Source organism: Protopterus annectens, chromosome 1.part0 (assembly GCF_019279795.1).
Source record: "Protopterus annectens isolate FY-2018-M chromosome 1.part0, PAN1.0, whole genome shotgun sequence".
In the NCBI taxonomy this organism is placed as follows: Eukaryota; Metazoa; Chordata; order Ceratodontiformes; family Protopteridae; genus Protopterus; species Protopterus annectens.
In genome coordinates, this window is record NC_056725.1 from 440,395,138 (window position 1) to 440,410,188 (window position 15,051).

Sequence of the window (15,051 nt, forward strand, 5' to 3'; positions counted from 1 at the left end):
GCACATGATTGTCACGCTCTAAAACAGTTTGAATGGTTTGAACTCCCTAATTACCTAACCTACACACAGCTTATCATGACATTTAAACGTATCCACCTTCACAAAAAAATGCCTATCACTACTGAATACCCTTTCTCCTTCCTCCCATCCAGAGATTTCCACACTAGTAGGCAATTTCTAGTACACATAAATTGGGCAGTACACTCCGCAGGCAAGTCAGTGTACTCACATTATGTCTCGAAACTCTGTAACACCATCCCTACCCAAATAAAACTAGCCGATAAACTCCAAACTTCAAAGCACTTCAGACACCATCTTGACCTCTCCTGGTTTTCACCAGAGTAAGAGGTGTACCACACAGACTACTCCTGGTCCTTCTTCTCTTATAACCCTCTCCTTAATGCCCTTTCTTTTTTCCAAAATTTAGCCTATATTTAAATACTTATCTAAAATGACTCTCTCCTCTTCAATAACTTTAACTACATATCTTCCTATTTACTATAATGCATCCTACAACAACACCTCTATTTACATAAGCTGGAAATGTAATTGCACACTTTCATTGCAATATTACTGCCATTAGATGATATTTATTCATGCCCAGCATAAGATGTATTCTCTTACATCTAATGAGGTAAAAATCTACAGCTGATGTAAAAATTGTAGTTTTAAGCAAGCAATGTTATATCTCCTTTTTATGTTTAAGTGTACACTGAACTTCTCTGAAAATCTACTGAAATGTGTCGCATTGTTTCTTATAAAGAAAATATTATTGCTAAAACAAATTGTATAAGTGAAAAGATAACATTAATATGCAATTGAAATATGTAAATGAGCTTGAGCTTTTCTCCCTGGAACTCCATTGAAGGAGTGCTCTGCCTAGTCTGACTTTCCTGGTTAACAAAAACAAATAAATAAATAAATTAAATAAAAAAATATATAGATATAGATGTAGATTTTATATATATATATATATATATATATATATATATATATATATATATATATTTTTTTTTTCTTTTGCTTATTTCACAGTTTAATTTTACCAAGTCTTTTGGGTTTCTAAAACCTTGACAGGAATGGACACCATTCCCAAGTCAAAGCATGATTAAAGTTTGTGAAATTAGTACTGTTTCAGTATTTTATATTAGCCAAAAGTAGTCTTCATAGCACTTTCAATGTGCCCAGAAATGATTCCTTCTGCAGTTCATATGGAGTTACTTGCATCGGTTGCATATCTAAATAAGACTTTAAATTATTTTTTATGTAACCTATTGTCCTGCTACTGCTACTGGAACTGTCTGAGTAGCCTTCTTCCACATTTCCCTTGTTTCTGCCTGCAAATCATGGTATTTTATGACTTTGTGTCTCTCTGTACATAAGACAAGCAAGACAATATAATCACTGGGTGTAGCAATTTCAATGATCAATGCTACTATTGTCTCTTTTCATGGACTACTATATTTGGTTTTCTCATATCTGTTTTTGAACTGTTGGTAATGGGTAATCCCATGTCATATACACATCATTCTCTGTAATGCTTTGTGATTCATGTTTCCAATGCTCCTCACCTACTTCAGTATTGTAATGTTTGGAAAATCCTAAGTTCAACAGTCTTGCTACATTATTATGCCTTTCAGTATAGAGGCCTGCTGCCATTAGTGCATCACACCCAGCAACAAGATGTGCAACTATTTCCAGTTCTGTTTTACAGGACCTGCATTTGCCTGTTTCTCCCAAATGTAATCCAACTCATATGTAGTCTACTATCCAGAGCCAATAATATTATCATTTCATTTTTTGGTATAAATTCACCTCTCCTTAACCATTCCTGTCTCAAATCCTGATTGACATGAGGTTGTTCCAGAAGTTTTCTATACTTGCAACTATATTTATGTCTTTTCCACATTTCTTGCCATTTCATCTGATCCTTCTCCTTATTTTCTTTTGTTTTTTGGAACATTCACTTGCTGCCTGATTTTCATCTAGTTCTGGTTTTGTTTCCATTTCTGCTTGACATCAATATACCTCTGCTAAACTAAGCAAGGAAGTCATCTTAGATTTGTTCTCTTCATGTTTCAAAACTTTCACTTTGTTTGGATCTGATGAAGGCAGCAGATATGTATGCAGTCCTATGATTGCAGTAGATCTATAAATGCAATCAGTATAGTCTCAATGCGTAATACTGAACTGTCTCAATTTTTCTGTAGTAGCATGCTGTGTTGTATTTTATCATACTTTGTAAAGTTTCATTATAAACATTCATAAATTGGTCCTATTTTTCCCAAAACACTTATTTCTCTAATATTACTTAATGTCTTGTATTATTAGTTAACAACTATTAAGTGCTACTAGATTTATTAATAGTTTTAGCTTTCTCTGTTAGTTAATATATATTTCCCATTGTTTTGCACTACTGCTACATGTCTTATATGTGTTATTAGATGCTATGTAGTGGAGCTTTTCTTCCTGGGCCTCCACTGAAAATGGGATTTCTGACCAGTCGGACTTTCCTGGTAAATAAATGCAAAATAAAATAATAAGAAAATAAATAATTTCAAGGAGGCCCATACCTCCTTTAGAATGAGGGATATATACTCTTGGTATACACTAATTTTTATATAAGCATGAATCATTTTTCTTGATTTCCTGTCCAATTGATCCAATACATTTTGGCCCAGCCAAGTACCCCAAAACTGTAAGTTAGAACAGCTTGAACTTTATTCCAAGATGTCAGGGCTGTTTTCATTATTAATTTTAGTCTTCTAAAATATTCTTTACTGCATTTTGTTCACATTTGTTCATGTTTTATTGTCGATCCTTCACCAATTCCCAAATATTTATACACTCCCTCCTTCTCAAGTTCCTTCATATCACATTCCTTTCACAGATGGCTATTTTCTTGGTGCTACAGCCTTCCTGCTTTAAATGTTGCTTTTGCACATTTATCAAGACTAAATGACCTGCAGCCCAGACACTCTCATGTGATGGATGCCACGGTAGATGTAGGCAAGTCAGTTGAGTAATGCATGCAGGATAATGATGTTTGGCTGTATCTTGAGCCCATCCAGCAAACGAAGGGCAGCACAGACCAATGTGACTATGCACATCAAAGATCCAACCTGGTTATTGTATAAATGTGAAAGAAATGGGTAGATAAGAAGGTAGGAAATGTAAGAAGAGCATAGTGTGCCCATACGGTATGAAAGGAGAGAAGAAAGTCTATTTTTTTTTTTATGAAATGCACCCCCCTTTCTGGATCAGTTCTCTTCCTGGCTTAGTTTTGGGATGTTTGCAAATTTACTACCCCAAGTTCTGCATGCTGACATCCATATCCACCTCCTGTCGACTCATGTCGCCTCATTTCTGCTTTTGGCCTAGTGGTGGGAGTGCAGAATGAAATTCCTTAATATTGACAGAAAGTGCAACCTCTACCCGTTTAAGTAACTAGGCAAGAGTTGCATGATGACAAAGACAACTATCGGCCTTAAGGGACTCATTCAACATTTTAGATATGTGTTTAGGCCCCATTAAAGTGTGGATGGAAGTGAGGACAGTAGGGAAAGGGGGATAGAAAGCAAAGTGATGGTCATAAGGGAAATGGGTAAGGAAAGAGAAGGATAGCAACAGGTTCTCTAAGCAGGGACGGTGAGCTGGTGAAGGAAGGAAGGGAAGTTATAGAAATGATAAGAGGGGGAGAATACATAGCAGGTGCAAATGCACAAATATATAAAATAGACAAAGGAGGTAGTGACACACCGAGGGAAAGGGAGGACAGTGGATTTAGACACATCAGACAAAGAAAGACAGTCTTGACAAAGAGGACTGGACAACAGGAAAGTAGGGCAATGACACATAAGAGAAGGAAACTCTGGGATGAGGGATAAGGTGGGTTTGGGCTCCAGTATCACCCTGCTAATGTCAAACCCATTAGAAATCAACAAAGCACCCTTTGATTCCTCATTTCTTGGTCCTGATATAGATGCAGCTGCCACTGGTGTGAAGCAAGAAGAGACCTTCCAGGTGGTTGATGTGGGCTTCAGTGCACTGACCCACCAGCTCTCCCCACCTCCTCAGTAGGCTGCCTGTGGACAGCATACAGGTTATCCTTGGCAGTGTCACAGGCAGGAACAATAGTGCTCCTGCCCAAAAATGCCCCAGCATACCTCTCAGCTTCTTAGAGTAAATAATCTGGAAAAAAACATAAAAAGGTGGTACGAATAGGGATGATTTTGAGATTATTGTATAAATGTGAAAGAAATGGGTAGATAAGAAGGTAGGAAATGTAAGAAGAGCATAGTGTGCCCATACGGTATGAAAGGAGAGAAGAAAGCCTATTTTTTTTTTTATGAAATGCACCCCCCTTTCTGGATCAGTTCTCTTCCTGGCTTAGTTTTGGGATGTTTGCAAATTTACTACCCCAAGTTCTGCATGCTGACATCCATATCCACCTCCTGTCGACTCATGTCGCCTCATTTCTGCTTTTGGCCTAGTGGTGGGAGTGCAGAATGAAATTCCTTAATATTGACAGAAAGTGTAACCTCTACCCGTTTAAGTAACTAGGCAAGAGTTGCATGATGACAAAGACAACTATCGGCCTTAAGGGACTCATTCAACATTTTAGATATGTGTTTAGGCCCCATTAAAGTGTGGATGGAAGTGAGGACAGTAGGGAAAGGAGGATAAAAAGCAAAGTGATGGTCATAAGGGAAATGGGTAAGGAAAGAGAAGGATAGCAACAGGTTCTCTAAGCAGGGACGGTGAGCTGGTGAAGGAAGGAAGGGAAGTTATAGAAATGGTAAGAGGGGGAGAATACATAGCAGGTGCAAATGCACAAATATATAAAATAGACAAAGGAGGTAGTGACACACCGAGGGAAAGGGAGGACAGTGGATTTAGACACATCAGACAAAGAAAGACAGTCTTGACAAAGAGGACTGGACAACAGGAAAGTAGGGCAATGACACATAAGAGAAGGAAACTCTGGGATGAGGGATAAGGTGGGTTTGGGCTCCAGTATCACCCTGCTAATGTCAAACCCATTAGAAATCAACAAAGCACCCTTTGATTCCTCATTTCTTGGTCCTGATATAGATGCAGCTGCCACTGGTGTGAAGCAAGAAGAGACCTTCCAGGTGGTTGATGTGGGCTTCAGTGCACTGACCCACCAGCTCTCCCCACCTCCTCAGTAGGCTGCCTGTGGACAGCATACAGGTTATCCTTGGCAGTGTCACAGGCAGGAACAATAGTGCTCCTGCCCAAAAATGCCCCAGCATACCTCTCAGCTTCTTAGAGTAAATAATCTGGAAAAAAACATAAAAAGGTGGTACGAATAGGGACGATTTTGAGATATTGCTCGTACAAACTTAAAAAAGTTGATAGAATAACAGGTTTTGCATTAGCATGAATTTTCTGAAAGGTATGAAGTCTAAAACTCAAATGTCTGTCATTATTTTCTAGCTTCAGTCTTTAGTGATGTGCCACTAATTTGCAGGAAAGCCACAATTTTATGAAAAAAGGACCAAAAATATAAGGCAAAAATCTGGGCATTCTGTGAAAATCTGTACAGTTGAGAGGTATGTGCCCCAGCATGTGCAGTGCTTGACAGTCTATTAGCCTATTCTGAGGATGGTAATGATAATTGTGAGGTGGCCCTAACAGGCACAGTTAAAGGTGTTCTTGGAGGTGTGTGTCCATGGGCTAGGTAGTCCTCAGCAAAGCCACAGGTACTGCCATGGCAGGTACTATATAGAAATGCAAAATAAATAGAGAGAAACAACAACTAAAACAAATATGTTAATAAGAAATGATACGGACAACATGGGGGGGGGTGCAGACCTAATGTGAAATACAATACTATTGACACATACTCATGGTATTCAGCTACAACACAATATTATGATGGAAATACATAACTGAAACTCACAGATGACTACTGTTAATAAAGGGATATATGCTGATAAATTCTGTCTATGTATACTTAGCAGGTTCATAGGTTGTTATTAGGCATGCAGTCCAGGAGACCATTATAAAGCCTAGCCCAATGTTCCAATTGCCCCAAGGCACTGTCTAGTTATGTGATTTGCTCAAGTTTGCACTGAGGGAAATAAAGGCTGAGTGAATCAAATCATCTACCACAGGAAATAACTCATTAACAACGTATAGCCTTAATCCTCTGCACTAAATGCCCCATATGAGCAATTGCATAATATTAAATATACTGCTTGTGGTTGTTCTGTGTACTATAGTTCTGACAAACTGATACTAATGCAACTGCATATGAATGCAAGGTAAATAGTCCTGTATGCATGATGATTATGCAAATATGGGCTACTAAAACAATAATCCCAGCAGTTAACACAGTCCATATTGACTGAGTATTACACAGGTATAACTGTCTTCAGCAGATGGCAATCCATTGACAATGATTAATGTTGTCATCATTTTCTAACTGTAACCAGTCTAATATACGTGTATTGCTATAAGTCTAACAAATCTCAAAAATATTACTGGGCAAAGGGCAAGTATACATGTAAGCATATTTATTGATTGATTGATTTGATTTGTCTTTGTTTACTGGAAAAGTCTGATTGGCTAATACCCATTTTCAGTGTGGGCCCAGAGAGAAAAGCTCCATTTACTTTCATTGCATTATAAGTTCCAGTCAAACATAGACCCCCCCGATTTACTAATCTTCCATGCAGGACTAGCTTAGTCCTGCACGGAAGTGGCCATTTAGGAGCAGGACAGCAGCGCACCATGCATATTAATGAGGCGCACTGCCTGAGCTCCTAATTCTACATGGAGCGTGTAAAAGTGCAGAGGACGTGTCTGAGAGCAGAGCTCTCAGAATATACATGCCCCTGCAATGGAGAACAGCAGAAAGGCCAAGAAATGAGTGAAACCGCTCATAGGTGTCTGCATATCCCCAGCAATATTCCCCCATGTGTACAACAGCAATAGCAAATACAATTAAATGAACAAACCCTTTTTCTTCTTTACTTTAAAATCCAATAAAAGCTAACCGTAGGTGCGTGGGTGTGCCAATCGCTTAACTATGGTTAATGCAGCTTAAATGGCTGAAGAGGATAACAAGGAAGATATATGCAAATGAAGCAGCATAGCAATAGTGTAGTGGGCAGAGCATTTGCCTTGCGAGCAAGCATTCCTGGTTCGAGTCCCTCTGCAGCACATTCGATTTTCCATGGCAAAGCATGTTATGACCAATATTGTTGTTGCATAACCCACTAAATAACATATATTTGTGAACTGGAGTACTGCATTAAATGCACAGGTGAGGTGTCAGTGTCATAATGAATAAAGCACTAGTAAGCAAGTTTAAGCACCAATAACCAGTAGTAAGCATATTTAAGCACTAGTAAGTGAGTTTAAGCCCATTTGTGTGGGGGTAAGCAATGTGCACACAGGTTAAGCAATTTTGAAGCTAACCCTCTGTTAGCATACTTAACTGGAGGTTAGCATTGCTTACCCTCGAGCAAACCTGTGCAAATCTGCTTACAACTGCTCAAAAGTACCTTAATCACTCTGTATCCAACCGCTCTTGTTCTGCCCAGCAACAAAATAAACAGCCTTGCAGGTCTTGAACTCAGAACCCTATACACCACAGTCACAGTAGTTAACCACCAAGCCATCACAGCATTACAGAGAACTGAGGTATCACCAAACAAGTCCTCACTATAGTGAAATCAAATTGAACCTGTGAAAGGAATCAGTATACAGTCATATGTTCCATAACCCACTACATAACATAACTAAGCAGTAAGCCCAGAAGTGAGGTGTAATTGTAATATTGTGTTGAAGTCCCCAATAAAACACAAGGACCCCATAGAGTGTATGTGCACATTAATCATGGATACCAGGCAGATCTATAAGATGTAATGAATAAGAAATCAATGCCAAAAAGAAAATATAATGCAAAGTCTAATGTAAGCACCACTAAGCATTGCACAGGCACAGGCCAGCTTAGGAGATGTAAGCAATGTGTAGGCCAGCTAACCCATTGTGCCCAGTGGTGTACCTCTTTAAACAATGACAACCTTAGGTAAGCAGGTTTGCCCATAGCTTAGTCTTTTCAAAACGCGCCAATCACGGAAAAGTGTGGGAAATCAGCCCTACTTAAACCCAACAGGTGGGAATACATCTCATAACTGGTTGTAGCTTCCCCTTGCAGGTACCATGTCAGGAAGGGGAGAGGGAGTGCGCTTTCAGGTGCAGCACTGGTGCATCCAAGAGTCCAGCATCATGGCAGGACTCCTTGTCAAAGACCATGAGCAGAGACTGCTGCAGGGCCAGTACCAGGGTTCCCAATATAAGGAGGAAGCCTGGGATTGTCTTGCCCATGATCTCACCAGTCCCACTGGCATACCCCAAACTGGTGAGCAGGTCAGACATCACTATGCCGACCTGAAGCGGCATAAGGGGGACCTCTTGGAGCAGTGGATCCAAGAGGCTAGAACAGCAGGGGATGTCCCAGCTATGTGAAAGTATCACACCACCATGTGTGTAATAATTGCCAGCTCATGTATATCATGGATAGGTATGGCTAAATATTCCTCTTATGTCCTCCACAGCTGCAATTGATTGGGCCATGAACCAGGATGCCCATGGAAGTCACCTGGAGAGGTTGCGATGCGAGGCAGGTCAGTAATACTCATGCATTTACTGTCATAGGAAATAAATCTAAAAGTATTAGTAAATTAATTGCCTGTATAAAACCTGTATTGTTTAAGGCAAGTACTGCATACACCAGAGAATATGGCAGGAAGAGTCTCATATAGTTTGTATGTAAATAAATGCGTAATAGCCTGACAATAAAGGTCTAACTGCTGGACTGCATGTGTATACTCTGATATCATATGGTAATGTAGATTTGCAATCACGTAATAGTACTGTTGTATACAACAAAGATACCCACACCATGCACCATAAATAGAATGTGTATGCATGCCTGTATATGACTGATGTAATCCTCAGAGGCCATTTAGTACAACTGAGAGACACATAGACAGAAAACAGGGAAAATGTAGACAACAAAATCTGAATAGCACATGCAACTGAGATGTGAACTGTTGGATTTTTAACACACACAGTCATGGCTCGAATCTTGGCAGTAGGAATAGTCTGCATACAGAATCATACCCCACAACTGTACAGATATGTCCAGTAAAGTGGCCCATATCTGTTGCATTTCAACCTGTCCCCCTGGGAATTAGTGGGATGATCCTAGACATATAGGCAGCAAACAGGAAATACAACTGATTGACACACATCTATGAGAACAAACCTGGCACACTAGCAACTCCCCAAAAACCTTATAGAGAGTACAAAGCCACGTATGACCCATTTGCACCCCCATGATGTCAAGCTGTGGCCAGAGTCTGTACAGTAACAGAGTGAGATGTATGTGCATAATAGTAATGTGGAATCTGGTACTGTGTGTGGCAACATTCAGGTAGTGCTAACAAACATTTCTCCCACAGGTCTGTCAGATACCAACACTGTGCCCAGAAATACAAGAATGATACCCTGTACTGGTACTGTTTACATTGGTATTGTATGGCATTGTGACTGATGCAGTTGCTCTGAATAATGAGGTATTACTCATCACTGTTGCCCACACTGTCCTGCAACATATAACTGTCTAGGAAATCTGTATAAGAGTGTTGTAATACAAGGTCAGAATGCAAAAGCACAGGAGAATTATAAGACAGAAAGCAGATAGGAGATATACAGCAATATCTATATAGCACACACAACTCTGATGGACAGTCTTTAAGTTGTAGCAGACACAGCCATGGTCTGAATCCTGGGAATGGAAGTAGGCTGCATACAGAATAATACCCCACAACTGTACAGATATGACCAGAATGTCCAGTATGTGGGCCCATATCTGCTGCCTGTCACCCTGTCCCCCTTGGAAGTCTGTGGGATGATCCCAGATGTTTAGTCAGCAAACAGGGAATACAAGTGATTGTCAAACATCTATGAGAACAAACCTGTCATTGTAGCAACTCCCAAAACTGTTAGGAGAGTAATAAGCCAAGTATGTTCTATCAACACCCCCATTTTGTCAAGCTGTGACCAGAGTGTGTACAGTAACAGAGTGAGATGTATGTGCATAATACTAATGTGGAATCTGGAACTTTGTGTGGCAAGATTCAGGTAGTGCTAACAAACATCTCTCCCATAGGTACATCAGATACGAACACTGTGCTGAGAAATAAAAACCTTTATACCCTGTACTGGTACTGTTTACTCTGGTATTGTAGGGAATAGTGAGTATTGCAGTTTCTCTGAATAATAAAGTATCACTGATCACTGTCACCCACACTGTACTACATAATATAACTATGTAGGAAAGCATGTATATGTGTGTGTCAATTCACTAAAGGTTGAAGAGGGCAATAGTCTAGATATTTCCCGGTACACCTGCATGTGGTCAAGACCTGGCCAGAGTCTGTGCAGAAAGAGTTGGATAGCTATGTGTACAACATCAACCCAGAATCTGGGAGTATGTGTAGAAACAGATAGTTAGTGTTAACAAACATTTCCTCCACAGGTATACCAGGTAAGAGTTATATACTGCAGGTAAAACCAGTTCATGTATAATGATAACGACAGCCATATTACTGTCCAAACTAAGGCTATGGGGTAGTGTAGTAATACTTTTAAGGTACAGATAACAGCACTGCCTAGGAAAGTAATGTGGACTATAGGAATATACTAGTTGTTAATTGACATCTTTCTTTCCCCCTCACCATATCTCCAACAATAAACTACATACCCACCTCAACCAGTATGCAATGACTCGAATGTTCTGATTATATCCTATTGGTTGATAAATATTAATATTTGTTTCCATACATATGCTATATTGAATCATTGTAACATTGGTGGCATGGTGCCATCAATGTACCTGCATGCTGTTGTTATTACCAATGTGGTCTCATATATGTATGTGTTCTGTTTGCTATGCAACTGTTCCATATCTGGTGTCTGGGGTAATGGGAATATCTGTGCATGCTGTTATACCTAACCCTGGAATTTGTTGACTATTACTAACCCACATATGATGATAAAATCTAAACACTCTAGCATGTTTGGGAAGGCCTGTCCCAGCAGACCCACCTTTCCCACCTCAGCTGGCCATGGCACGGGGCAACAGCATGTCTGAGGCCCAACCCAGGACCTCCTTGCTCGTTGGTCCTGCACCACCTTCGGATGGAACCGCCTCAGGAGATGGGACTCATCACCCCATGGGAGTGGATGTGAACAGGAACCTGGGTCGTGGTGCGTAGAGAGCTCCGCAGGGAGGTCAGAGATCTGTTACGCTAGCTTGAAGGCCATGTGTCGCAACAAGAGGGTCGGCCTGGCTCTGAAACTCAGCCACCAGCACAGCCACCTTTGGCGCTGTGAAGGTGCAGTGGTGACTGCCCATGGGTGGGGATCTCAGTACCACTGTTTCCACTAGGGGGCTCATGGGCTTCCGATTTCCCAACACCCCTCCCCATCAAGGTGTTTACCCCCCACATGTGTCATATAACGCCCCTGTATGGTCTTATTTGTCTTGTCTGTTAACTTACCCAACCTACCTCATCAAATATACCTATTATCCCTCTCCAACATCCCACTCTCACCTGAAAAAGACAAAAGGGCAATCTGTTCCACAAAAAAAAATCTTGCCCCATACATAGCTGTCCATTTTACACACATGTCCACTGGACACATGTAATCTGGTCTAATTGGCATCACAACTTATTATTGTCCTCACCCCTCTCCCAGGGGTTTGAGTGACCAAATCTACCTCCAATTTCAGTGTATATGCACAGCTGTTGCTGTAGAAGAAATGGGCAGCTATGGACCTACCCTACACCCTACCTGCACATCCCTAGCAAATTTTCCTACTGTCTTTCCCTGTTTGTTTCCCTTTTTAACCACTTTCCTATCAACCTTTTTTTTTTTCTTTTAAAGAAATTAGCATGGGGGTAAGCGGGAGTAAGCACTTTTAAGCAGCAGTAAGCGGGTTTTAGCCTGTTTGCACGGGGGTAAGCAATGCCTACACAGGTTAAGCAATTTAAAAGCTGAGTATAAGAAACTGTAACTAGAAGTTAGCAGTGCTTACCTCTGCTCAAACTTGCGCAAACCAGCTTACAACTGCTTAAAAGTGCCTTAATCACTCTGTATCCAATGGCCCTTGTTCTGCCCAGCAGCAAAAGAAAGAGCCTCTGCAAGGTTCGAACCCAGGTCTCAGCACACCATAGCTAAAGTGATTTACCACAAAGACATGTCACCTCTACATAACCCTGATGTTTTCACAAACATATCATCCAGCCCAGTCATTCAACAGTACAGGGAATGTATTTCAACATGTAGATGCATGTGTGTGTGAATATATTTATATCTAAATAGATATAACATATCTATCTATATATGTAGATATAGATATAATATAATATATATATATATATATATATATATATATATATATATATATATATACATATACACATACAAATGCATACATCTATAGATATATATGTCTACAGCTATATGTCTATATATATATATATATATATATATATATATATATATATATATATATATATATATAAAACCACATCATTTGTATGGATATTGCCTATCAGTCCCTGACACCTTAAAAGAAGGAAAATAAACACATGTATGTGCTCTCTGCCTGTATGTTAAACTGTTAAACACTGCTCCCCTTGAACTAAGAGCTAAGCACCACCAGGACCAACCAACCTGCCTCCTTCTTCTCCCCCCCCCTTCTCCTACTCTACTTGTAACACTCCTTAGCTTCACCACTTTCTTCTAATCTTCTTTTATTTCCCTAACTATACTGACCTTGCTAGCCGGCCTAGACTCTGTCTATACTATTCATTTAAAGCCTAATCTACCTCGGGACTTATCTGAGCTCCTTCTCACATTGTTTATTGTGAAAACTCCTTAGAACAAGCTGAACCCCGCTCCGTTCGCCCTGCGGGCTCACTTTGCTCCCCTACCCTACCCCCAAATCCCACCCACCCCCAGTGCCACTAAACTTATACTTCTTGGCCACACCTTCCTCTCCAACCAACAAATCACTAACTCCCACCTTCAGATACAATTAACACCTCACCTTTTTACTATACCTAAGCAATTACAGCTCTAACTGCTTATTACTTTTCCTCCTAGCCTTACCACTCAAACCTTGTCTTTTACAACTTTTACCTTCCCTAGCTTTCTTTAATACCCTGTAGCCAACTGTTCTCACCATGTCTACCACATCCATGTCAATACTTGCGAAACTACTACTTACTGCCACACTACTATCGTTTATAACCTCAGCATATCACTTAACCTCCTTTGAGCACCTACATTGCTCTCAGTTTCACTACCCAACTAAACAAACATCCTTTCATACAATCATCTCTCCAAATAATATAAATATAATATCTACACCTAGCTACCTACTTGCAAAGTTCCACAGACTATCCCACATTAAATACTATAATCCCTCAACCAAGAAATATCAATTTCTAATAAGTAATCTACATTATGCACTGTACATTCTAAAAAATCAGTCCTTACAAAATGATGATATCCAGCCTAACCCAGGCCCTGCAAATGTCCTACCTACTGATGCTTATACCTCCAATCCCTCTATCCCACCCAGCCCCATTAAACTTCTCAATTCTCTTTTGATAGCACATCTCAATATCCAAAACATCAACAATAAAGTTCCTCATCTCCATTCTCTCTTAGACATATACTCATTTGACATTTTATGTTTAACAGAAACTTGGTTAAAACCACAGACCCAAGATAATGAGATTATCCCACCAGGATATAATATACTAAGAAATGACCGAACAAAAAGAAAGGGAGGGGGAGTAGCAATTCTTTTCAAAGAAGAGCTACAAGTTACTACCTCACCTTATACCCCACCTAAGGACAATAATGCAGAAATCCTTATTTCCAAGATTCAGCTTAATGCTAATAAATCCATAAATATCCTTTGCATTTATCTACCTCCTGGAAATAATATTAGCACCTTAGAGGATATTCTTAGCTGGGTCACAGCGACCTTCCCACAAGAAACTTTAATCCTAGGTGATGTCAATATAGACTGGAAGTGCATCAATACTGAGCATCCTACTTCTCATATTAATCTTCATGGCTTTTCTCAGACCATCACCTCCCCAACTAGAATTAACAAACCAAACCAAAAAGAGAGCACCTTAGATTGGATTCTGATTATTAATCACCACCAAACATACAAAGTAGGCACCTTCCCTGATGATGTAAGTGACCATTGCTTAACCTATATAATTAGGCAAAAAATAGGTATAGCCCACCCAACATCATATAGGACTTTACGTTCCAACAAGCATTTTAACAAAGAACTATTTCTGAGCGAACTTAGTGCCTGTAACTGGACTTGTCTAAAAACCCTCCCATTAGAAGAGGCTGTCCAATACTTTAACTCTAAATTCTTAACTATCCTAGACCAGCATGCACCTATACGTAATATAAGAATTAGGTCAAAACCAGACCCATGGCTCACCAAAATACCAGGCAAAAAATCCTACTAAGAAATAAAGCCTGGACTAGGTGGCGAACTACCAAAAGCTCATCTACTCAACAGACATTTAGACAAATAAGAAATGCTACTAAAAAAGCCATACTCTTAGACAAAAAAAACTATTACTACAAAATACAGCAAACACACCAAAATAACCCTCAAAGATTCTGGGCAAATATCAATAGACTCCGTTATCCAGGGCACTCCAGTACACCAACACCAATAGGAGCGAACCATGAGACTCCCATCCAAACTGCTAATGACTTTAACTCCTTCTTCACAGATGCCATCCAAACTCTAGCCAGTCAGCTATCTCCTGACACCTCTAGTATTCCCACCCCCATAACAAACATTCTTCCTACCTTCCTATTACAACCTACATCTACTAACTTTATTTTCAAACTTCTAGCAAAACTGAAGCTTTGTACCCCTTCCGCTGACCAAAT